The 26,783-nt window shown below is 47.8% G+C and overlaps 1 protein-coding gene across 2 annotated transcripts in view; it reads left to right on the top strand.

The window, feature by feature from the left end:
- FOXK1 (forkhead box K1) overlaps positions 1-26,783 on the top strand; it is an 86,763-nt gene that overhangs the window by 21,021 nt on the left and 38,959 nt on the right. The window lies entirely within an intron of this gene.

The raw sequence follows: 26,783 nt of genomic DNA on the forward strand, positions 1-26,783 counted from the left end.
TTAATTTCGTGACTGCTGTCACCATCTGCAGTGATCAAGGAGCCCAAGAAAGTAAAATCTCTCACTGCCTCCATTTCTTCCCCTTCTATTTGCCAGGAGGTGATGGGACCAGTGGCCATGATCTTGGTTTTTTTGATGTTGAGCTTCAGACCATATTTTGCGCTCTCCTCTTTCACCCTCATTAAAAGGTTCTTTAATTCCTCCTCACTTTCTGCCATCAAGGTTGTGTCATCTGCATATCTGAGGTTGTTGATATTTCTTCCGGCAATCTTAATTCCTGCTTGGGATTCATCTAGCCCAGCCTTTCGCATGATGAATTCTGCATATAAGTTAAATAAGCAGGGAGACAATACACAACCTTGTCGTACTCCTTTCCCAATTTTGAACCACTCAGTTATTCCATATCCAGTTCTAACTGTAGCTTCTTGTCCCACATAGAGATTTCTCAGGAGACAGATGAGGTGATCAGGCACTCCCATTTCTTTAAGAACTTGCCATAGTTTGCTGTGGTCGACACAGTCAAAGGCTTTTGCATAGTCAATGAAGCAGAAGTAGACGTTTTTCTGGAACTCTCTAGCTTTCTCCATAATCCAGCGCATGTTTGCTATTTGGTCTCTGGTTCCTCTGCCCTTTCGAAATCCAGCTTGCACTTCTGGGAGTTCTTGGTCCACATACTGCCTAAGCCTGCCTTGTAGAATTTTAAGCATAACCTTGCTAGCGTGTGAAATGAGCGCAATTGCGCGGTAGTTGGAGCATTCTTTGGCACTGCCCTTCTTTGGGATTGGGATGTAGACTGATCTTCTCCAATCCTCTGGCCATTGCTGAGTTTTCCAAACTTGCTGGCATATTGGGTGTAGCACCTTAACAGCATCATCTTTTAAAATTTTAAATAGTTCAGCTGGAATATCATCACTTCCACTGGCCTTGTTATTAGCAGTGCTTTCTAAGGCCCATTTGACTTCACTCTGCAAGATGTCTGGCTCAAGGTCAGCAACCACACTACCTGGGGTGTACGAGACCTCCATATCTTTCTGGTATAATTCCTCTGTGTATTCTTGCCACCTCTTCTTGATGTCTTCTGCTTCTGTTAGGTCCTTACCACTTTTGTCCTTGATTATGGTAATCTTTGTACGAAATGTTCCTTTCATATCTCCAATTTTCTTGAACAGATCTCTGGTTTTCCCCATTCTATTGTTTTCCTCTATTTCTTTGCATTGCTCATTTAAGAAGACCCTCTTGTCTCTCCTTGCTGTTTTTTGGAAATCTGCATTCAGTTTCCTGTATCTTTCCCTATCTCCCTTGCATTTTGCTTGCCTCCTCTCCTCCGCTATTCGTAAGGCCTCGTTGGACAGCCATTTTGCTTTCTTGCATTTCCTTTTCCTTGGGATGGTTTTTGTTGCTGCCTCCTGTATAATGTTACGAGCCTCCATCCATAGTTCTTCAGGCACTCTGTCCACCAAATCTAAATCCTTAAACCTGTTCCTCACTTCCACTGTGTATTCATAAGGGATTTGATTCAGATTGTATCTTACTGGCCCAGTGGTTTTTCCTACTTTCTTCAGTTTAAGCTGGAATTTTGCTATAAGAAGCTGATGATCTGAGTTACAGTCAGCTCCAGGTCTTGTTTTTGCTGACTGTATAGAGCTTCTCCATCTTTGGCTGCAGAGAATATAATCAATCTGATTTCGATGCTGCCCATTTGGTGATATCCATGTGTAGAGTCGTCTCTTGTGTTGTTGGAAAAGAGTGTTTGTGATGACCAGCTTGTTCTCTTGACAGAACTCTATTAGCCTTTGCCCTGCTTCATTTTGAACTCCAAGGCCAAACTTGCCAGTTGTTCCTTTTATCTCTTGATTCCCTACTTTAGCATTCCAATCCCCTGTAATGAGAAGAACATCCTTCTTTGGTGTCATTTCTAGAAGGTGTTGTAGGTCTTCATAGAATTGGTCAATTTCACTTTCTTCAGCACCGGTAGTTGGTGCATAAACTTGGATTACTGTGATGTTAAAAGGTCTGCCTTGGATTCGTATCGAGATCATTCTGTCATTTTTGAGATTGCATCCCATTACAGCTTTTGCCACTCTTTTGTTGACTATGAGGGCCACTCCATTTCTTCTACAGGATTCTTGCCCACAGTAGTAGATATGATAGTCACCCGAACTGAATTCACCCATTCCCTTCCATTTTAGTTCACTGATGCCCAGGATGTCGATATTTATTCTTGTCATCTCATTTTTGACCACATCCAGCTTACCTCTATTCATGGTTCTTACATTCCAGGTTCCTATGCAATATTTTTCTTTACAGCATCGGACTTTCCTTTCGCTTCCAGGCATATCCGCAACTGAGCGTCCTTTCGGCTTTGGCCCAGCCGCTTCATCAGCTCTGAATCTACTTGTACTTGTCCTCCGCTCTTCCTCAGTAGCATGTTGGACGCCTTCCGACCTGAGGGGCTCATCTTCCAGCGTCATAACTTTTATATGCCTGTTGTCTTTGTCCATGGAGTTTTCTTGGCAGGGATACTGGAGTGGCTTGCCAGTTCCTTCTCCAGGTGGATCACGTTTAGTCAAAACTCTCCACTATGACCTGTCCATCTTGGGTGGCCCTGCATGGCATAGCTCATAGCTTCTCTGAGTTATTCAAGCCCCTTCGCCACGACAAGGCATTGATCCATGAAGGGGATAGTCAGAGGGTGGGGAGGGGTATTACTCAGAAGGGTGGTGGGAATGGGTGATTGGCTGATAGGAGTGGTAAACCTGTTGATGGCTGTTAACGACTATTAACGACTGCAATTGGTCTTGCAGGAAAAAGCAAGGGGTGAGATGGCCAAAAATAGCTTTATTATGTATAATGAGATAAGAATCCAATGTCTCTATTCAGACCAGGTCTCTCCATGGTTGTAAGTTTGGTAATAAGTTGCAATTCAGCAATTTCTCTTTCCAGTCAATTTCTGAAATTCTTTTGTAATAAGACAGCTACTTTGAGATCTTGTATAGAATGTCCTGGGAGATTGAAATGTTTTCCTACTGGTTTCTCTGTCTTGTGATTCCTGATGTCAGATTTATGTCCATTTATCATTTGGCCTGTTTGTCCGATATAGAGAGCTGAAGGGCAACCTGAGCCTACTATCACCTGAGCCTAAGATGGAGCACCCTAAGAGGGCCTTGCTTCTCCCATCGATCCAGCAGAAATCAGGCATGGCTCTGTCTCTCGGCTGCCTGGCTACCTAACAGCCTGCCTGGCTCAATTCTAACTCTCTTCTAACTCCCAGACAGATGGGGGGGGAGCCATTTTACCTCTAGCATAGAGCCATTCCCTTTGTTCCCTTAATGACCCATACTTAGTGGGCCGTTACCAGGCTGGCCGGTTTATTCCAGCAATTGAATCTATGCTGGATCCAAGCATTAAAGGGAGGCTCAGGCATACAGTCTCCCCCCCAAAAAAACTCGAAACAATATTATATACCTTCCTTGTTGTTCTTTTTGGGTAGAAGAGAGTGCATTCCGATCTTAGTAGGTTCTGGGGCAAGCAGATGTGTAATATCGTTGGGTTGTAGCCAGCTAAGTTTTACTTAGAGCAGGCATGTCAAAAGTCCGTTTTGGGGGCCTAATCCGGCTCAGCAACCTTGGGATAAAATCATACTTCAACCCTAAAAAAAACTCAACAACTCTGGTTGGCCCTCACACATGTTCACTTCATCAAATCTGGCCCTCCTTGAAAAAAGTTTGGGCACCCCTGACTTAGAGTATGCCTATTGAAGTCCTGCCCATTCATTTTTGATGGCTATACACTTGAGTATGACTTAACATGGGATGCATTCCACAAAGAGGGCAGCGACCCCTTTCTTCCTGACCCCACAGCCACCGCCTGACCTTGGACTGCCCCTGTTCTTATGGACAGCAGCCGCTGTGGAACACGAGTGCGGGAAATCCTCTTGCACCCGTGCCCTGCCTGGGGTTTATCAGAGGCATCTGGTTGGGCCACTTCGAGAACAGGATGCTGGGCGAGGTGGGCCTTTGCCCTGTCGAGCGATGAGGCTCGTCTTGGCTTCCTAGGAACATAGCAAACTGCCTTAGTGCTGAGTCAGACCCACTGGTCCATCTTCCTCAGTGTTGCCTGCACTGGCTGGCAGCAGTTCAACGAAACATCAGGAAGAACTTTCCGGCCATGACTGATCAGCAGTGGGAACGGTCTCCCTCGGGAGGCCATGGAAGGGACCCCTTCCTTAGAGGTTTCTAAGCAGAGGTTGGGTGGCCATCTGTCATGGATGCCTTAGCTGAGACCTCTGCATTGCACTAGATCGCTTCCAATCCTATGATTCTCCAGCCCTCCTACCGCTGGGGATGGAACCTGCCTCCTTCTTCATGAAAGGGGTGCTCTGCCCTTGAGCTACGGCCCTTAGGATGGAGCCCAGCAGGTCTGGGTCCGCTCAGTGCCTGGAGATGACAAGAGACTTCAGACCCACTCTTGATTCCATGATGGAAGAAAGGGGAGATACATGCATCGTGGAACCTCGGTTCTCGAACCACTCCGTTCCCAAACATCGGGAACCTGGACATCAGTGTTCTGGTTTTCGAACCTTTTTCAGAAACTGAACGTCCCACGCGGCTTCCGATTTCAAAAGGCCTAGCTGTTAGCCAATCGGAAGCCGCACCTCGGAATGTGAAAGTTTCGGAAGTTAAACGGCCTTCCAGGATGGGACTTCCGAGGTTCCACTGTACTAAACGAAATATTTGCAGCTTGGAAGTGGGAGAGAGAAGTCCCTATCTATCTGTCAGAGAGCTGGGTTTTACTCTTGTTTTTAGCCTCTTGCGCTCATCTTCCGCCTGAGCCCTGCCTCTGCACTTATTCTTGGGCTTGTTCAAATCTGTTTATTATTAAACACTGTTCAAACAGCCGCTGTTGAGATGTATTGACACAGGAAGGCTGGGAGGCAGAGTACAGAAAACGATATCACCCAAGCACTGCGTCATTACTTGCTTCCAGAGGATCAGATTATTTCCTTTAGGGCTGGTGCTGTGCAATGGTGTTTTTTGTTTTGTTTTTAAAAGGACTCTTTGTTTTTGTTTTGAACCCAATGGATGTCCTTAAGCAAGATTTCCTTTCTCAGTCTCCCTGCCTCCAAAATGTGGCACTCTTGCACCGACAGATTTGTTGTGAGGGAAACTGAGATAATGTGGTACAGAAATCGTAGGTGGTCCGGGGGGGGGGGTTCGTGTCCAGAAGGTAGACAGGAATCTGCTAGTGTTTTGCATTTGATCACCAAGGATTTCTGACACACATACACACCCATTGTCTTAACCACAGCAAAATCATTTTTTCTTGGAAACTGGGTTGATAGAATGAAGCGAGCTTGTGGGGAAAACCAGGAATGGATTTTTGCATGGAAGAGCTATGAGCTCAGTTCTGGTACTGAGAACAAACCCCTGGTCGGAGGTGGATCCAGAGGTGCAGGTGGCCCTAGCAGGTGGGCCTCTGGGGGTCTTTCTAGGGCGGGGTGGGGGAATAGATCCTGCGGGCTTGACATCCGTCTACTACGGGAGCAGGAGAACACAGAGGTACCTTGGTTCTCAAATGCCTTGGTACTCAAACAACTTGGAACTCAAACATTGCAAAACTGGAAGTAAGTGTTCCGGTTTGAGAACTTTTCCCAGAAGCCGGATGTGCTCCCGTTTTGAGTACTGTATTACACTTCCAATTTGAGTACCACACTTCCATTTTGAGTGTTACACTGAGGTCTGTCTGTTTTTGCTATTTATTTTGTGTTTTTGCTTTTGTGGCTCTTTTTTTGTTTTTGTGACTTTGGAACCCCATTCAACTACTGATTGATTGATTGATTGTGTGGCTGCAGTACATTGTTGATTGCTTTCATTTTATGGATCAGTGATGTCATTAGATCAGGGGTCAGCAACCTTTTTCAGCCGTGGGCCAGTCCACCATCCCTCAGACCATGTGGTGGGCCGGACTATATTTTGAAGAAAAAAACGAACAAATTCCTATGCCCCACAAATAACGCAGAGATGCATTTTAAATAAAAGCACACATTCCACTCATGTAAAAACACGCTGATTCCCGGACCATCCCTGGGCTGGATTGAGAAGGCCATTGGGCCGCATCCGGCCCACGGGCCTTAGGTTGCCTACCCCTGCAAATTCATGTCAAATTCATGTTTTAGGGGTTGTTTTTAAAAGTCTGGAACGGATGAATCCGTTTTGCATTACTTTCTATGGCAAAGCGTGCCTGGTTTTGGAACGCTTTGGTTTTGGAACGGACTTCCGGAATGGATTAAGTTTGGGAACCAAGGTACCGCTGTAATAGCTTTGCAAGGCTTTGGTTCGGTGACTACCATAGTTCCATAAACTCATCTCCTACCCTATAAAAAGCACCACTCAGAACAGCAGTTTGCACGACCCGTTACGGAAGATAATAACACAATAAAATTCAAAACAGTCACAGTTCATTGAACATTTATTCAAAATCCAATGAAAACTAGTTAGGTTAACTAATTCAACGACGGGGATGAGCTTGATCCAGTGATAGCGATAGCAGCTTTTCAAAGTCCAGCACCTCTGGGGCTTCTTAGCACCTATCTAGCAGATCCCACCAAGCCCAGGGGGAGCACCAACTGCTTTGGGAACCATTGCTTTAGTTCTTCCCAACAAATTACCATCATCATCCTCACTCCCTGCCCATCTAACTGGGTTGCTGCAGCTGCTCTGGGCAGCTTCTAACAGAGAAAAATATATAATAAAACATCAAACATTAAAAGCTTCCCTAAACAGGGCTGCCTTCAGATGTCTTCTAAAAGTCAGATAGATAGTTGTTTATTTCCTTGACATCTGATGGGAGGGAGTTCCACAGCGTGGGCGCCACCACCGAAAAGGCCCTCTGCCTGGTTCCCTGTAGCTTCACTTCTCGCAGTGAGGGAATTGTCAGAAGGCCCTCGGAGCTAGACCTCCGTGTCTGGGCTGGACGATGAGGACTTTAGACCAGGGGTCCCCAGACTTACCTGCCGGAGGGCGGGGGAGTGCGCACGCAGTGGGCCGGAGGGTGGGGGAGTGCGTTCCAGTGCACATGCGCACACCCATTTACTGGCGCGGTGGTGCGCTTCCAGGCCGGAAAAATCGCCGGAAATTGTTTGTGCGCATGCGTATGGGCCTGCACCAACCCGGAACTGCTCCGGAAATGACCTCTTCTGGGTCGGGAGAGGCCCATACGCATGTGCAGAAACGATTTTCGGCATTTTTTTTCAGATCTGGAAGAGCAGCAGCGCGCTGCAAGAGCGGGCGGCGGCAGCGGGCGGCGGGGGTCGTCGTGGGCCGGATTGGGAGGCCAATTGGGAAGCATCCGGCCCGGGGGCCGTAGTCTGGGGACCCCTGCTTTAGACTTTAAAAGTCAGCACCAACACTTCCCTCATAACTCAGAACAGTGAAAGAAGATAACTCAAATCGTCAGCAGCTTTGACGATTGTGCTAATTCCAAAAAAGAATGAGCAGGCTGTTGTTGGAGGTCCACAGCATTTGGGTGGTGGCCAAATAGAGAGTTGTGGTTGCCGGGTCCCAAGGTTTGACCTTGACCTCCTTTGGGGCTTTTGGGGCTCAGTACTACACCACAGTGATTGGAGCTGAGGGGGTGGCCGGGAGACTCTTTGGTGTGCAGGAGATACTCTCCAACCACCTCGGAATGGCCACAAAGCCATTGGAAAAAGGCCCTGCCAGAGGATGCTCAAGTTCAAGATGCAGGGGGTGTTTTCACTTGTAACGTTGCATTTCTGAGATGCTTTAGATGCCCAGCTCCATCCCACAGTTGGGGGAAAAGGATGAGAGGCTCATTACGTTTCCTGAGAAGAGTGGGGCATCCGCCATGGCAAATATTTCAAATTTTGGAATGGGAATCTTTGTTCTCCTGCCCTTTGTTCTCCGTCCTGGTTCTTTGCAAGGTGATGGGCCTGGAAAGGGAGGGTGCTCTACTGTTTCCTTGGCTAAGGGGGGGGCCTCCTCTATCTTCACCAACTGTGGGTGCCCTCCGGACATTGCAGTCCGTAACCCCTGGAGGGTGGCCCTGGGTTGGCGAAGGCTTCACTGGGGGAATACAGTGGTGCCTTGCAAGACGAATTTAATTAGTTCTGTGAGTCAATTCGTTTTGCGAAAAATTCGTCTTGCGAATCCCATAGGAATGCATTGAATTTTTTATTTTTTTGCCCATAGGAACACATTAATTGAATTTCAATGCATTCCTATGGGAAACCGCAATTCGCTAGACGAATTTTTCACAAAACGAATTCGTCTTGCGAGGCAACCTCCGATCGCAAAACCCATTCGCCTAGCGAAAAATTCGTCTAGCAGGGCATTCGTCTAGCGAGGTACCACTGTATCTACATTTTATGAACGTTCTCACGCCTGGTAACACACCTCTTTCCCGATGAAGTTTAGGGCCTGTACTTCTGCAAGAGATTCCTTGGAGCCACTGTGGCGGTTGAACCAATAGCACAGATACCGTGTGTGGCTCTTTGTGGGCTCTCGGACGTCAGCAGACACCCCCGCTTCCATCTCTTCAAAGATAACTAAAATGAGGTTTCAGTAAGTAGGTCAGCAGATATATGTATTTTTTAAGCTTATTTTTATACACTTTCTTAAAAGAGGCTTTATCCTTTCCCTCTCAAGTAGGAGGCACATTCTCTCCTAAGTGAGCCTGCGGCCTGGATGCGTCACCCAAGTTTGCTTCTCACTTCACAACTATTGTGTTTTACTTCTGTCCAACTTTTAATTGATCATCTAAAACTCCTGGGCTCAGCCTGAGATTTATTTAACTGAGGCAGGCAGCCCCCATTATGTTTTGACATTGTATTCTATCGCTTGCACAGTCATGCAGAGACCCTAAAGTGCCACTGAAAATTGGAGGCAGCTGCTGGGTTGGGCGCACGGTGATATATTTAGTCTAGGAACTCCTCTTTTTTAAGGGACTGGGACGGGGGTAGTTCATCATCCTTCAGAATATCCTTCAGAGCTCCTTTGCTGTCCGTAGACTTGGGGAACGGGGAGGAGCTAGGCAGGAAATGAAGAAAACATTGAGTACATTCCTCACCAGTCTAGTTACCTTCCAGATGTTGTGGACTACACTTCCCATGAGAGTCTGCCAACGCATTTGGGAGTTGTAGTCCAGAACTCCTGAAGAGCAGAAGTTAGCAAAGGGCAATCTAGCGTTTATGTCGCTGTTAGGTTACGATACATAGGTGTGTGTGTAAATCGGTATATAATTATTAACAATTATTTATATGGTACAAATGTATGTGCAGGGATATATCTTTATACAGTCAAAGTTTAGTTTTCGGACATGTTGACTGCCGGATGTTTCAGAAGCCAAATGCCGAAAACCCAGAAGTTTTCGAATGCACCTTGGAAGTTGAACGGCTTCCAGAACACGTTTTTAATTCCCCCCCCCCATTGACTTTCAAACGCTTCGGAAGTCAAACGGACTTCCGGAATGGATTACGTTCGAAAACCAAGGTTCCACTGTATCTATATCTCACATATATAATACACACAGAGAGATAATAGACTGTGTGTGTGTGTGTGTGTGTGTGTGTGTGTGTGTGTGTGTGTGTTATATCTCATATAGAGAGCACACACACATATATGTGTGTGTGTGTGTGTGAGATAGATAGATATATGCTCTCTCGCTCTCTATATACGAGATATATATATATATATATATATCACACACACACACACAAACACACACATATATATAGAGAGAGCGCATATATCATAAACACACACATATATATAGCAGTCTATTTGCAAATAAGAAGAAATGAAATCAGCAGAAGCCATTGAAAACTGGTTTTAAGAATTTCAGTTGAACAAAGGCGTGGCTAAATACAGTGATTCCTCGCAAGACGAAATTAATTCGTTCCGCAAGTCGCTTCGTATTGTGAAACTCTCGTCTTGCGAAGCGCGGTTTCCCATAGGAAACCAAAACAAAAAAAAGAATTGAAAAAAGGTCGCCTTGTGAAGCACGGCCATAGAAAAATTCGTCTTGCGAGTCACCGAAAAAAATCGCAAACCCCTTTCGTCTTGCGAGTTTTTTTTGCTGCGCAAGGCACTGTAACCACATTCTGAGCTGGTGTCTCACTAGCAGCAAATTCAGTGCCAGCTGGATTTCAGAGGGAAGGAGTTCCATTTGTGTGGCACTGCCACAGAGGAGCCCCTCCCTCGCCCTGTCTACTGCCTTGTGTGTAACTCCTTGGGCCGGGTGGGGTGGGGGTGGGGGGGTGAGAAGAGCCTCCTTGGTGGATCTCGACATCTAGGCAGGACCGCAGAATATAAATTAACTTGTGTGTGCAATGCATGCCTTGAAAGGGGACGGAGCTGTTTGTGGACGGACGGGGGTTGCAGTATTTTCCTATGGCGCACATGTAGATAGAATCGTAATAAAAACAGATCAAGCATTTCGAAAAGGTTGGAAGGTGGGACACACTGAAAGCATCACAAACCACGGCACAATTGCCCTGGGAGTTTGCTAGGTCAGGAAAGCTGCCCTGTGTGGCTCATGTTGGTTTTGCCCATCACTCGATGAGCTTCGCATTTCTCCCCCGAGATCCCGCAGTGCCTGGCTTTTGTCTGGCCGCGATGACTCTCCTCTCCAGGAAGCGCTGCTCTGAATGAATGAAATGTTATGAAACCGATGCTGGTATTTTGAAATCTGACACGGCCTTGCGGAGCGATTGCAGCTCTTCCTCCTCTGTTTCCTCCTCCTGCCGCCGAGCAGACAGGCACCGTGGGGCTGCCCAATGGCTTTCGGAGGGTGGTTCCTATCACGGCCTTCGGGTCGCGGTGCAAGTGTTCCCCATTAAGAACTGCTGGGAGTTCGTGGATTCCGATTTGGTTCTGGGCATGGCGATGACCTTGAAAAATTGGTTCCAGGCTGTCTCTTGGGGAGGAACCGGGATCCGTCTTGCAACCATAGATATATTTTCATACTTCCGTCATATTCCTGGGGTGTTGTACGCAAATTAAAACTTGGAATGCAAGAATTCAGCCTGCAAGGGGGATATTATTAAACAGAACTTTTCCTGCGCAGGATTTCAGCGATCTGAGGGAATAGGCAGCTTTGCTTTCAGGGTGAGCACAGAACTCCCAACTAAAAGCGTAACGATGACCTCTGGCGTGGCTCCCGGAAGCTAAAGGGTTACCCAGATCTGCCAATCTGCTTGCCTTTACTTTGGTAATACCTGCTGAAAGGTGGGAAAGAGATCAGCAGGGGTTTAACCTCCTAGGCAAGGTCACTTAAATGTGGATTAGTTGGACCTTATAGCACCTTAGGATATCCCAGCTTCTGTACTTAAGGTAATCAAAATGCAGGTTTTGTTTGTTTTGGATGTCGTTTTCTATCATTTCCTCCATGTTATTGGGATCCATCTGTCTCGGGAGATAGGAAGATCGCACCATCAGGGGTGAAGTTGTTGCAGAGCCTGCTGTGGCTGTAGAGACCGATAGGGGAGAGACATGTTTTGTTGCAGCCGGGGCAGACGAAGGCGTTGGGTTGTGCTGCTGCAGGTGCGTCAGGGCGTTTCTTCTCTCTGTGCTCCTCCCCGCGGTCATTCCTCCTCTGGTCACTGCTGTGGATGCACATCCTGACTCTGCAAGGGATTCCCACACAGCAGGATTGGTGTTGCCAGCCTTCATGTCGTGTTTGGTATGCCAACGGGCTTGGTGCATGAAGCCAGCTCCCTGTTGTGAGCACATCCTTGGGGATCCTGCCACCTTCCATTCTGTGGACATGTTCAAACCAGCTTAGACGGTCACTGAGACAGGAGTGTGAACGTGCTGGGAATGTGGGCTTGGGAGAAGAGCACCTCTTGGTTTGAGACCCACCAAGATAAGACTGCCCGCTTCCTTCTTTGCCCTCTGCTTCCTTTCCCCCTTTCTGTTCCAGGTGGAGTTGTTGCTCCGTGGTAGAGAAAATGTTTTGCATGGAGAAGAGGGGCTCCCCAGGTAGCACCAGGACATAGGAAGCTGCCTTACACTGGATCAGACCATTTGTCGTCCTGGCTGCCATGGACCGGCTGGATGCAGACAGGTGGTGGGAGGCACCAGCTGGGGAACCCCCCCAAGAGGGAAGAAGGCTCAGAGCCCGGGGAGTGATGGTGGGACAGCACTGAGGGAGAAGAGGGAGCAGACTGGGAGGAGGAGGAGTCAGAAGCAGAAGAGGCAACAGGGTTTAGTGAGCAGGAAGAGGCTGCGGCAGAGAGCAGTCTAGCACCAGAGGCAGAAGCAGAGGAGGTCCAGAGTGGAGAAAGACTGAATAATCCAGGGAGTCTCCTCCTCCTGCTGCGACCGGCTCCCTTCCCCACTGATCTCCCAGAACACGAAGAGAGACATGAAGCGAGAAGAGCAACGAGAAACAAGATGGTGGAGCCTCGGGCTGCTTGGGGAGGAGACCTAGGGAGTTGTGGGAAGACAGGGACTTTCAGTCCTTGCCACTGCCTCATTGGAGCAAGACCTGCTAGGAGGAGTTGCTGTGACCACTAGGCCTGCGCAGCTTTGGTTTCCTTGAAAAAAAGAGCTAACTTCACTGACACCAGTGTTGTTTATTGCGGACCAGCTTGTGATTCCGGCTTGGTGCTGACCTTGGCCCAGCATTGACTGTACGGGAGTCCACCTTTCAGGACTTCAGACAGAGTATATTCCCAGTCCTGCCTGGAGGACCCAGGGATTGAACCTGGAACCACCTGCATGCAAAACAGAGATGCTCCAGTGCTGAACTCCATCCTTTCCCCTAAAGCACCGCTTGGTATAAGGCCTGTGCGAGGATGGCAACCGATTAAAAGCAGTGCTTTGTTGATCTGCCTCTCGACCGATTGATCAAATAAACGTCCTGTTACCGAAATCTCAATATAGGTTCCTTTCTTCAGATGACTCGAGGCTTAATAAAGACCTGCCACTTGGCCGGTAGAAATAATGTTTGTTTTTGTTGTTGTTCTTGTTACCTGCTGTGTATTTACACAACAGAACAGAAATAGCCAGCAAAGCAAGAAGCAAGTTTGCCCTTAAATCAACGAAAGCTTCTAATCCAATTTATCGATCAACTCCTTTGATGTCTGCATCCCTCCTGTTCTGCTTTAGTGGCTCTTTTCTTCCGCAGCCGACCTCTGAAGAAATTGGAGCTCCCTCCTATGGAACTGTGAAACTGGGGGCACGTCTTTGCAACGGACGCCTTCGTGCGTCTGAGTAGACAATAGGCAGGGAGTTACGGGTAAACAAAAGCACCTTAACCCAATCACCCAAAAACATTCCTGCCCTGCCCTTCCCTTGCCTAGCCCTGAGCCTCAAAAGGCCCTTGAAAGTCCGCAGTAGCAGGTAGTCTCACCGTCAAATGGAGAAGTTTCTTTGCTTTTGCTGCCAGAAGCAACCACACAGATGATATTGTGCCTTGGCTGCATTTTGTGAGACCCTAAAGGGCACCCGGCAGCGGCAGATCTCTCAGCGCTAGACCCATGGAAGGAATCTGAATGGCCATCTATTCCCTTCCCTTGATCCCTGCAGAATCTGCAATTACAGGAGTCTTGCAATCACAGCATCCCCAAGTTAAGAGGCCCATCCAGAAAAGGAGAGTCTGCCACCTCCCATTCTGACCTGTTCTGCTGCCAGACAGTCCCTTGGTTAAAAAAATCATTGCTTTTTATCCACCCTGGTTGGAGGTGGAGAGAGATAAAGGGAAGGAAGATGATGCCTAAATGTTTGCATGAAACACAGTGCCTGTTCGGGTTAAGAATGTTGCTCGTTCAGCTTGCATTGGCCTGTGGCAATCTATTTATTTATTTGTAGATGGAGTATCCAGAACCGTGGGCACATCAAGCCTTTGGTTTCTTGAGGCCAGAGGTTCCCAAACATCGCCCCAGGCTTCATTCCACTTTGCATAGCCATGTCAGGAAGAATCTATACCTTCGCGGCTTACAAGCCCAGCCGGAAAGCAGCACCGCTGAAAATGCAAAACAGATGTAAGGTTCAGCGGCTCAGAGGTAGACCAGCTGCCTTGCATGCACGGGGGCCCCAGGTTCAACTCCCAGTGGCAATTTTCCTGCCCCCCCCTTCCTGTAAATTTCTATACGAAGTACATTTTACTTATGATCTATATGCATCATTTCTATACGTTACTATAAATAATTGCATACATGTACAGTCACGCCTCGTGTTGTGTCTGCTTCATGTTGCGTCTTTTCGTGATATGTCCCATGGTTACTTCCGGGTTTCGCTGCTCGCGCATGCGCAGAAGCGCCAAATTGCGCCACGCACCTGCGCAGACGCAGCGCTTCGAGTTGCGGGCATTTCACGTTACGGGCGGGCCTCCGGAACAGATCCCATCTGTAACACAAGGTACCACTGTAACAGCTGTAATTTTGGCATATGCATTCTGACACAACTTTGTTTATATATTCAGAAACGTTTGTCTTGAGAGTTTAGAGTCGTTTATATTCAATTTTATGCAAATGTTGCATGTAAACAACATGTAAACAAAGACGTATCTCAGTGCAACCATGTTAAAACAGTTTGAAGTTGAAAATGAATAAAAACTACGCTGCAAAAAAATAAAATAAAAAAGGTTTGTCTTAGTGCGATGTGCAGACTAGGCAGGCATTATATTAGCTTGCTGTCATGCCGCTCTAGTTGTCAGGCCTCTTCTCCAGCCCAGGATTTTATTTGCTTGTTGCTTTTTCTCTTCAACAAGTAAATGTTTGCTGTTCTCAAGAAAGGGAAGATATTTTTAAAAGGAGTGTGAACCTTGCCGCTGCCATATCTTGTGGAGTGATGAGAAGAGCGTTCTTGAGCCTCACAGCCTTTGTGCATTTTGTGTGTGCAATGTCTCATGGAAAGCTTTGCTTTATTGTTCAATATATGGTGACATAAGGGGAGGGGAGAGAATATTTGTTTGGACTGCTCAGAACAACGATGATCGTTTCAAGCCCAATTTTTCTTTTGTGTGGCTCAGATAAATAGGTTCCTTCCAGGACTGCTAAGTTTTGCAGCAGTAGCTCAACACAAGAGGAGAATGTTTGTGGAAATCAAAGTCTTTTTGCAAACGTTCTTTTTCTGCTTCGGTTTGGGGACCTTATTTCCCTTCTGGAAAGCGCTGGTAATGTTATTCTAGTAACTTTTACTCTCTCTTTTTTAATGCTAACATAACTTGTGGCATTTGAAGAAGAGGAAGAAAAAGGCCACACGTCACGGCTATGACTTGCTTGGTTAAACAGCAGAGTGGAAGCAAAAAGAGAGAGCCTGCCGGCCGGATTTCCAGAAGTTGATGGTCTCAAATGAGTTTCTTCACAGAACCTGTAACCTTTCTAATAACTGGGGTGGTGGGGTGCACAGTTTAACAACGGTATGTTAAAATCACAGTTTTCCTCTTTCCCAGCTCCTCATCCCCCCCCCAAATGCTTTCATTCCTCCTCCTTTTCTCTAATGGCACAAGAACATAGATTGCAACCAGGGTCTGCAAGATCAGCTCCTGCTGGGCTACCTTAATGAGAGATCCTTGAGTGCCTTCAGAGATGGGCAGGGTATAAGTCATCACCATCATTTTATCTGTATGTCGCCTTTCCATAGCTGAAGCCACAGTGGACCCTCCGGATACGAACTTAATTCGTCCCGGGAGCCCGTACTTACCCCGAAAAGTCCGATCCGGAGGTGTTGTTTCTGCGCACGCGCCGAGCGATAGAGCACTTCTGCGCATTTGCGTGCGGTGAAACCCGGAAGTATAAACTTCCAGGTTTGCCGCATTTGTAACTCGAAATTACGTTACCCGAAGGTAACATAACCCGAGGTGCCACCAAATGCTCGAGGCGGCTTACAACATGACAAAGATTTACAGAATTATAACAGAAGTCATAAACAATCAGTAAAACACATCAGAAAGTACACAACCAAATGGAAACCATTTCCACGTCAATCGTAAGATCTAAAACTAAGGATGCAACAATAATGTCAATAACAGCAACAAGTAAACAATACTCCAGCCTGAGAATCTGTTCAACCGGTTCAGCTTTTGTAGCTGGAGTCAGTCACTCTCCCAGGCCAGATGGGAAAGGGCCGGCCAAGCAGGGCGCAGGTCTTCCAGGGCTCACAGCCAAGATGGTCTCATTTAAAACAACACAGAAAAAAATTAAAAACAATTTAAAAGCAGCTGCAACACAACGCCACTAGCTAGGATTGATAGGAGTTGTGGTCCGAAACATCTGGATGGTGCAACAGGTTGTTGAAGTCTGGACTGAATACCTCATGGTTTGATTCTGCAAAGGCCACTTGTAAATGTTGACGCCTTGACTATTTATTTTCATCTGTTTGTTGCATTGATACCCCACTTTTCCCCTCCAAGGATCTCAAGGTGGTGTACCTTGGTTTAAGTACGCCTCGGTTTGAGTACTTTCAGTTTAAGTACTCCACGGACCTGTCTGGAATGGATTAATCCATTTTCCATTACTTTCAATGGGAAAGTTCGCTTCAGGTTAAGTACGCTTTTCAGGTTAAGTACGGACTTCCGGAACCAATTACACTCATATCTCAGGTTAAGTACGCTTCAGGTTGAGTAATCTGTGGACCCGTCTGGAATGGATTAATCCACTTTCCATTACTTTCAATGGGAAAGTTCGCTTCAGGTTAAGTACGCTTCAGGTTAAGTAAAGCCTTCCGGAACCAATTGTGTTTGTAAACCGGGGTACCACTGTGTGTGGTTTCCCCCCTCATTTGATCACCACAACAACCCTGCGAGGTAGGTTAGGCTGAGCAACGGCGACTGGCCCCCCAGGTTGCCCGGTGAGCTTTGTGGCCGAGTATGGGGATTTGAACCCTAGTCTTCCATGTCGTAGTCTGACACGCTTAACTGCTACGCCTTCCAGATCCCTGGGTGTCTCCTGGCCAAGAACCATGGTCACACAAAAGGGCCTCTCTCAGCGAAACAGTACATTGCCACATTAATGGTTTTTGCAGAATTCTGCATCCCAGTGGCCTTTCTGTATTTGCAGCCGCTCCCATCGAGCATTTAAGCCTAAATGATCCGCTAGCAGACTTTGATCTTTCCAGGCTGTTTTTCTCCCGATTCCCCTGGACTCGTAATGTTGACATGCTTTGAGAAGCTTTTTGTACGTTTTGTGGTGCGGGAAACGATTCTCTAGCGTTTGTTTCCAGACTCCCCATGCTGCCTGAAACCAGCTGGCAAAATGTTGACTTTCTCCAGTTTCCAACAATGACACCAACAGAACGTGAAGGCAAGGTTTATTGTACCCAGTGTTTGCAAAGCCGTGTGTCCACATGCAGATATCTACGGTGCCCTACCTTTGCAGGCAAAAGACAGGCGTGCCCACTCCCAAACTCTAGTAGGGGTTGGGCATTGCACATGTGCCCTGACCTCCTCCTGCCAGGGACATTCCCAAGTTGAGAGGCAGCCCAGGGTCACCCAGGGAGCTTCATGGCCAAGTTGGGATTTGAACCCTGGTCTCTTCCAGGTCCTACAGGGCCTCTTGCAAGTGTGACGTTGTGTTCTGGGCATGTAACATTTGCTGTGTCTCTTCCTCTCTGCCCGAAGAATCCTGCGTTTACTATTTTTGGCCACACATAAGAGTGGGCAGACTGTCTCGCCAGAGTGGTGCATGCTCTGGTTATCTCCCGCTTGGGCTACTGCAATGCGCTCTACGTGGGGCTACCTTTGAAGGTGACCCGGAAACTGCAATTAATCCAGAATGCGGCAGCTAGACTGGTGACTGGGAGCGGCTGCCGAGACCATATAACACCAGTCCTGAGAGATCTACACTGGCTCCCAGTGCGTTTCTGAGCACAATTCAAAGTGTTGGTGCTGACCTTGACAGCCCTAAACGGCCTCGGTCCAGTATACCTGAAGGGGCATCTCCACCCCCATCGTTCTGCCCGGACACTGAGCTCCAGCTCCGAAGGCCTTCTGGTGGTTCCCTCCCTGCAAGAAGTGAGGTTACAGGGAACCGGGCAGAGGGCCTTCTTGGTGGTGGCGCCTGTCCTGTGGAACGCCCTCCCGTCAGATGCCTAAGAAATTAACAACTATCTGACTTTTAGAAGACATCTGAAGGCAGCCCTGTTTAGGGAAGTTGTTAATGTTTGGTGTTTTATTGTGTTTTTAATGTTCTGTTAGAACATCATTATTATTATTATTATTATTATTATTATTATTATTATTGCTATTATTATTGGCAGCTCCCTCATGGGCGCACCCAGTATTCAAGGCCCAGCTTTGCACGGTGCAGGCAATTCCTGAGTGTGCGTTATGCTTGCAGCTTTGTGAATCTGGAGACAACATGTGGCCTCTCCCTGTTGAGTCCTGGACAGCATTCGGGATGGGAAAGCGACCTGCTCATCTGCAAAGAATTGTGCAACACGGTGCTTCGTAGAGCAGCCTGGGCGCCAGGATTGTGCCCTGTCCCCGGAGCTCTCGCAGTCTGAATTTGGAGCAATTTGACTATCAAATACAAAGCAGAACCAATGCATATATTCAAGCTTTGTTTGGATGGAGGAAGGAGTTGCCCCAGGGCTTCGCGCTCACACAAAAAAGGCCAATTTATTCCGGAGGGATTCAGAGGGAGAGTGGGCCAAGGAGCTATTTTAATACGTCAAATCCTAGCTAACAAGCAGGAGTGCTGCTGAGCTGGATCCTTCGCCTGCATTGCCTGACCGCCGGGGCACCATTGTCATGTTTGGCCGCCAGAGCTTCCTTTGAGCTTTGCTATTTTTGGTCCTTTTGGGAGCTTGGCTGAGAGGATCCTGCCAGCCCCGAGCGATTTCCATGCTTTTAGCATCACTCCAAGAGCTCAAATGTATTTTTGCCAGATTGAGCAAAAAAATGTTTTAACTGGAATGCAAAAGGGGGGGGGAAGCAAACGGCTTTGCACTTTGCTGTGGGGAGGGGTGTTTCGGGGTCCCCCTCCTTCCCCTTCAGGCTTAGACAAGACAACACCAGCTTTGTGTTCTGGAAGGAGTTTGGGTGTCATGTGCTGCTATCAAGGCCACAGACATTTTGCATCGTTCTAAGGCTGGGCCTGATCCGTCTGCCGGAGGGCCTGGAGCATGCACAGCTCTCTTCCTGTAGTATTAAAACCCAGCATGGTTAACGGCGGAAGCAAATCAGTGACGTGGTCTGTTGTGGAATTGTGGGGGCCTCACTCTGCTGCATATCTCGATCTTCTGAAAGCTGGGGGTAGTGATGGGGGTCTTCAGGTTCCGTCCCTTGGAATCAGCACCAAGCTCCTAGCAGTTGCCTAACCGCTAACACCAAATAGGTGAGTACAGTCGTACCGCGGTTCTCGAACGTAATTCGTTCCGGAAGTCCGTTCGACTTCAGAAAACGTTTGAAAACCAAGGCGCGGCTTCAGGTGGGCTGCGGGAGTTTCCTCCTCTCAAACGTAAGCCGCGTCGGACGTTCGGCTTCCGAAAAACGTTCGCAAACCAGAACACTCACTTCCGGGTTTGCGGCGTTTGGGAGCCAAAACGTACGAGTCCCAAGGCGTTCTGGAACCAAGGTATGGCTGTACTGGAAAAGGAATTTGTGCCTTTTGCTTCTATGGTATATTGCTTGCTTGCTTTGATTTCAAAGCATTTATATACCATTTAATATTTCAAGGATCTTTCAGCAAGACCAAAACCAATATTTATTTTCTTAGATTAATGTTCCACCTGGTTTTTTGGGGGGGGGGAAGGGGGGGGAGAGATAAAATGATAGTCGCACTCACGAGTAAACTAACAGAAATGGGTGGATTTAAGTCAGCTGCAGTATCCATCAATTCTGTATCCATGTGGACCTGCTGTCCAGGCTGTGTTAAAAAAAAATTGGTTTTTAATGGGGGGGGGGAAGGGGGACAGCAGTAGAGTCTGTCAAAAGTCATGAGGCACATTTGTACATGTGTTTGTGCATTTGCGTTGTCGCAGGGTGGGATTGAAAGTGCAAGCAACCTTTCCAGGATTATTGTTGTTGTTGTTGTTTTTATTTATTTATTTATTTATTTATTTATTTATTTATTTATTTATACCTTGCCCATCTGGCTGGGATGATTGGTTTGCACTGGTCCTTACTCTGCAAAATAAGGTGGATCCTGATCCTGCATTTCCTACAGTCTACGCCCTCATTTCACCACGGGGTTGAATTAAACCGCCCCATAGCAACCTTGCGCCAAAATTGGAGTCGTTCGAGTACTAAACCAGGGAGCATTTTCCCCAGAGCGATTCCGCAGGGGTCATTCTTGGGCCTGCCACTGTTCAACAGCAGTTTCATGCATGGTTTGGCTGCGGAGGAACAGACTGGTTTTTATCATTGGAATTGTATTCCCTAAGGTCCCAGGGCGAGGTGCAACAATGGAAAACGTCAGTGATATTGAAAATATTTACGAGGAACGGTTGAGGGAGTTGGGCATGTTTAGGAAGAGAATCCTAGAATCCTAGAGTTGGAAGAGACCACAAGGGCCATCCAGTCTAACCCCCTGCCAAGCAGGAAACACCATCAAAGCATTCTTGACATATGCCTGTCAAGCCTCTGCTTAAAGAAGAGAAGAGAAGAGAAGAGAAGAGAAGAGAAGAGAAGAGAAGAGAAGAGAAGAGAAGATAGAGGTGATCTTCAAATATCTGAAGGGCTGCTGTGTGGAAGATGGAGCACGTTTTCTTCCTGCTTCTCCAGAGGCTGGGACCTGACCCATCTCTTCCTCTTCATTTCATTGTCCATTTTGCCATTTCAGCATATTCCATTAGTTTCACTCGCCAATCTTCTTGTGCTGGGACACCTCCTTCTTTCCAATGTTGTGCTAAGAGTGTCGTTGCATACTTAAATAAGACTTTTTGTAATCCTGGTATATCGGCTCCTATAATACCTAGTAGGAAAGCTTCTGGGTTGTTGTTTTTTAGCAAACGTTATCTTAAACAGATTAAATGGGACAGATCCTGAAGCTGAGGCTCCAGTACTTTGGCCACCTCATGAGAAGAGAAGACTCCCTGGAAAAGACCCTGGTGTTGGGAAAGATGGAGGGCACAAGGAGAAGGGGACGACAGAGGACGAGATGGTTGGACAGTGTTCTCGAAGCCGCCAACATGAGTCTGACCAAACTGCGGGAGGCAGTGGAAGACAGAAGTGCCTGGCGTGCTCTGGTCCATGGGGTCACGAAGAGTTGGACACGACTAAACAACAAATCTTAAACATCATATTCAATGCATTTTGAATCATTTCCCAGTACTTCTTAGCAACTTTAGCTGTGGTTCCTGCATTGCAGGGGGCTGGACTAGATGGCCCCAGAGTTCCCTCCCCACTCCGCAATTCCACGATTCTTTGCAAAAACACAATGATTAAAAGCGGCATAAATCAACTCGGCACAGCAGATCCGTGGGATAAACTCGAGCAGAAGGGTGTGTGTGTGTGTGTGTGTGCCCTGCAACATGAATGCCCAGGGACGGTTAGCAAAGGGGCACAGCCATTTGTAAACAAAACACCCCAGCGTGAGCCCAGCCGGGATTATTGTGTCAAGAGAACAACCGCTACACGTGGGCCACCTTCCAAACTGGCCTCTGGATCTTTCGAGCGTGTAAACAAGCTCCTACAGTCCAAATATTTTCACGGATTGAGCAATGCAAGATGTCTACAGAATTTACAGTTCCGCGGTGATTTATGGAAACCTTCCTATTTATACGGCCTTGTTTACAGCGCCTATCGCCCTGCGAACTGTGAAAAGGTGTTCTTTTAAAAAAGAAAGCCTGGGGCGGAGGAGAGGGGAGGCCCCGAGTCTTATTTCTCCCTCTGTTGATTTGTTTCCAGCTTGCTTATTCTTTTCCCACAGCCGTACACTTCTGTTATTTTTTTTTTTTTAATGCTGCTATTTCTCCAGTCTTCTCTGATCTCTGTGACTTTCAAACGCTGCTATTCTTTCTCTTTACAGCCTCGTGTTATTCATGCATTCTTGGCAGCTGCTGTTGAGTTTCGGATGTTTTACAGAAGGGATTCACAAAGGAATCCTTTTCTTCCTTTTTTCCTGCTATTCTCCTTTACTATTGTTATTAGGAACAGGGTTTGTTTGTTTGTTTGTTCTCCCCCTCCAGTGCAGCAATTGAAAATGAATGAAGTTTTTTGGGTGAACGTGCATTCTTTTGAAATTAAGGAGGAAGGACAGCAAAGTAATTGGGTTTTTTAATAAAAAATTCCATCAGTCTCAAATGTTTATTATGACGCCCAAGTTTTAGGCGTGTATTAATCTTCTGTGAGCTTTTAAATTTTGGATGTAGAGTAGTATTATCGATCGACCTGGCCCCTGCAATCTTCATCTTGAGGCCCTTCTTCGGGTGCCTGCACCACGGGAGGTGTGGAGGGCGGCAACATGAGAACAGGGCCTTTTCTGCGGTGGCTCCCCATTTGTGGAATGCTCTCTCCTCCTGGCGGCTTCACTACATATCTTTAGGCACCAGGCAAAAACGTTCCCCTTCAATCTATGGCCTTTTAAATATGTGTGGGATAGGTATTGTGGTTTTTATTATTATTATTATTGTGTTATGCATTTTGTGTTCTTGCATTGTAAACTGCGCAGAGTGGCACCAGGGCCCGTGGCCCTGCTGGCCAAAGTGTGCAAAATTGCAGCTGGGATTAACCTGCAATGGCTCTGCCCTGCCTCCACAGTCAAGAAGGAGCGGTGTTTCTGAATGCAAGTTGCTGGAAGGGGAGAGTTGCTGGAAGGGGAGAGCTGTGGGCTTCTCATATGCATCTGGTTGGCAGCTGTGAGACCAGGGTGATGGGCCATCTTCAAATAATAATAATAATAATAATAATAATAATAATAATAATCTGGCTGGGTTTTATTAAACATTAAAAGCCTCCCTGAACAGGGCTGCCTTCAGATGTCTTCTAAAAGTCTGGTAGTTGTTTTCCTCTTTGACATCTGTTGGGAGGGCGTTCCACAGGGCAGGCGCCACCACCGAGAGGGCCCTCTGCCTAGTTCCCTGCAACTTGGCTTCTCGCAATGAGGGAACCGCCAGAAGGCCCTCGGTGCTGGACCTCAGTGTCTGGGCAGAATGATGGAGGTGGAGACGCTCCTTCAGGTATACTGGACCGAGGCCATTTAGGGCTTTAAAGGTCTTTAAATGTCTTGATCTGAATATTTTTAATGTTTGCCGTTTGACTATGTTTTTATATGAACTGTAAGTCGCCCAGAGTGGCCGGGGAAACCCAGCCGGATGGGCAGGGTATTATTATTATTATTATTATTATTATTATTATTATTATTTGGTGCATACATGGAACAGGGAGCAGAGGAGGCAAGGGAAAGAGTAGGGCTGAGACATTGCTGCATAAAAGATGTAGAATAGACTGCACCAGGGGTCGGCAACATGCGGCCCACAAGCTGCCCCCAAACCAAGCCACCCTCTCGGTGAGTCCCTTGTGCGCTGCACTAAACCAGCACAGCACAGTCCGGGGACTCGCCGAGCGGCGCCAGAAATTGCGCCTGTGCATGCGCAGATAGCAGAAGAAGAAGAGTTTGGATTTGATATCCCGCTTTATCACTACCCGAAGGAGTCTCAAAGCGGCTGAGAGACTTCAAAGAAGTGTGACTAGCCCAAGGTCACCCAGCAGCTGCATGTGGAGGAGCGGAGACGCGAACCCGGTTCCCCAGATTACGAGTCTACCGCTCTTAACCACTACACCACACTGGCATTTCACATCTGCGCATTTCCAGACACCGGAAATCGCTTCTGTGCAGGTGCGATTTTCAGCCTCTGGGCATGCGCAGAAGCAATTTCCGGTGTCGCGCTGCGCCAGTCCGGCCCACGGACGATCTCCGTGGGAGTGATCCAGCCCACGGCCGGTAAACCTTGCCAACCCCTGGACTGCTCGCTGTTGGGAGTGCCAGAGTAGCATAGTGGTTAGTGTGCTGGACTAGGATCCGTGAGAGAGTAGGGTTCAAATCCCACTAAGCCACAAAGCCAACTAGGTGGCCTTGGGCCTGTCGCAGTCTCTTAGCCTAGCTTTCCTCGCAGGGTTGCTGGGAACGTACCGTATTTTCCCGTATATAACACACACCTCCCATGTATAAGATGACCCCATTAGGGAAATTGGGGGGGGGAGATTGCCCAGAGTTGTTGAGCTTGGGGGGGGGGTTTGCTGCCAATTGCACGCCTTGCCGCGGCCACCAATCGTCTGCTCGCCGCAGCCGCCAATTGCCGCAGCCAATCGCCAGCAGGCCTTGCCGCAGCCACCAATCTCCCCCCCTCAAAATCACTGCTGACAGTCTCCTCCTCGCCGCTGCCACCAATCACCCGCCCCCACGCATCTGTGTATAAGACTACCCCCCCCCATTTTTAAAAATAAAAAAACATTGTCTTATACACGGGAAAATGCGGCAACTTATTTATCGAATTTATATTCCTCCTGAAGGAGCCCACTGTGGCTGAGTTGAGAGCGGGCATGCATCTTCGAGAGTTTTAATTTGTTTTCCCCCCCATTTGGAAACATTATTCTGAACCGCCAGAATGAGGGTGCTTCACAGAAAACAATGGCGAGCCGGAGAAAGTGGAGTTGTGCTCTTGGCGCTTCCACTCACGTCCATGACTTCCTCTGCTCCTTCCACCCCCCCTCTGAGGTGGAATTGCGACTTCACATCACTTCGAGAGGCTGCTGTTAAGAGAGATGTAGAGAGGTAGCGGTAACCTTGTCGATGCGCCGCCAGCCGTCTCGGCGGCGAGAGAAATGCGCCCGCGGAAAATTGACTTGTATGCTACAATGTCCATCATAACTGCCCGTCCTTATAGCACGTTAGAGGCCCGTGTGGCCGGTTGCCATCGGACATAACTGCTGGCGGGGGGAATGCCCGCCAAAATGGAGTAGCCTTGCCTGGAGCAAAAAAACAGGTGGAGTGTTTTGTTTTGGTGGGGAATGCGCATTATGCGAGGGGATTTCACAGAGCCGTGATGTGTTGCTCTCAAGGTGCCTGGCAGAGGCTGCGAAAACTTGCTGAGCTCGTTCCTGCTTTGCTGCTGGAAAATGCAGAGGAAAAAGTTCAAGCGAACGCCGGTTTCTTCAGCTTCTTCCCAACTGCAGAGGCCAACCTGGGCTGCTTTCTGATGGTGTGGAACAAACAGCTCCATTGTTGCTTGTAATATTGTGAGCCGGTCCAGCACAAAAAGGGAGGGGGTGTGTGTTCATTTTATCGCACAAAGCAATGGCTGCGTTTTTACAGGCTCAGAACCTTAGCCTGCGATGACACTGCACGGATGATAAAGCTTTCACGTTCTTGGAAGGAGGCTGCAGAGCGAATAAAAAGCTTAGAAACTGCGAGCGGCAATTCAGCAAAAAGCTTGTAGGTCAAACTTTGACTGCAGCGTGTTGAGCTTTCCGCTGCCTGCTCCCATTTTTGCAGGGTTTGCCCTCGGGAACCCTGCCTTCTAATTCCCCCAGCTATATGAGCGGCTGCTCCTAAGTCCGAAAGCCCGTGGCAAATTTGCTGCGGAGGGTGGAGGGCAAGGGGAGCTCATCTCGGAAGGATAGCAGGAGAGCGGCCAGGCAATGACAACGAGGAAGCTTAGTTCCCGTTGGATTGGCCCTTTCCTTGATGTGATTTTGGGGCACGACAAAACTCTTGCCACGCTCGGTTCCTGAGCTGCTGAGCGAGCGTCTTCGAGACAGATTGGGGAACCGGGGTTCATTTTGCAGAACGATGGCTATGGAGTGGGGTCAGAGGAGAATGGTCCCTCTACTAATTGCTGCGCCACGCTGGGTGGAGGGAGTGCCTACTGGCAATTGTGGAGCTCCTCTGGGTATTCCATCGCTGTACGGAGTAGAGTGGCCCTTGGTTCTCAAACTTAATCCGTTCCGGAAGTCCGTTCCAAAACCAAGGTGTGCTTCCCCAAAGAAAGTAATGCAAAACGGATTAATCCGTTCCAGACTTTTAAAAACAAACCCCTAAAACAGCAATTTGACATGGATTTTACTGTCTAACGAGAGCATGGAGCCATAAAATGAAAGCAATAAACAATGTACTGCAGTCACACACAGTCAAACCATTAGTAGCTGAACTGGGTCCCACACAGTCAGAAAAAACAAAACAAAAAAAGCCGCAGAAACAAAAGCGCAAAATAAATAGGAAAAACAGACAGATCTCAGCATGACACTCAAATCGGAAGCGTAACACTCAAAACGGAGCACATTCGGCTTCCAAAAAAACGTTTGCAAACCGGAACACTTACTTCCGGGTTTGCAGTGTTTGGGTTCCAAGTTGTTTGAGGACCAAGGTGTTTGAGAACCAAGGGACCACTACAGAGGAGAAGATGCCTTGTCAATCTGAGTTCTTGAGGCCAAGGCAGCTGCCTTTGGGACAGGTTCCTTTGGCCTGGCCGACCCACCGGCGGAACTCCGCACCAGTGACGCTCCAGCAGCGATTTGCAAAGGGCGCACATTTGCAGACACGTTTCGGGGTCCTGATGTGCGAATGGAGCACGTCTCATCGCTGCAGGGGGGCTGCCCAGCCCAGCCCAGGTGATCGTGCAGAAGGCTTCCCTTGCAGTCAGGACCTTGCAAAGCAGCCTGCACAAGGCAGGAGGAGGAAAACCCTTTTCTCTTGGTGTGCTGCATTAGGGCACAGGCCCTGGCTAGGTAGTGGTAGGGGGGTATTGGGTTGTTGCTTTTATTTTTGATTATATATTTTGTGGTTTTATATTTTGGTTTTTTGCTGTGAACTGCCCTGAGACCTCCGGGTATAGGGCGGTATAGAAATTTAAAATAATAATAATAATAAGCACCACCTTCTG

This window comes from Zootoca vivipara, chromosome 13 (assembly GCF_965207765.1).
Source record: "Zootoca vivipara chromosome 13, rZooViv2.hap1.1, whole genome shotgun sequence".
NCBI lineage: Eukaryota > Metazoa > Chordata > Lepidosauria > Squamata > Lacertidae > Zootoca > Zootoca vivipara.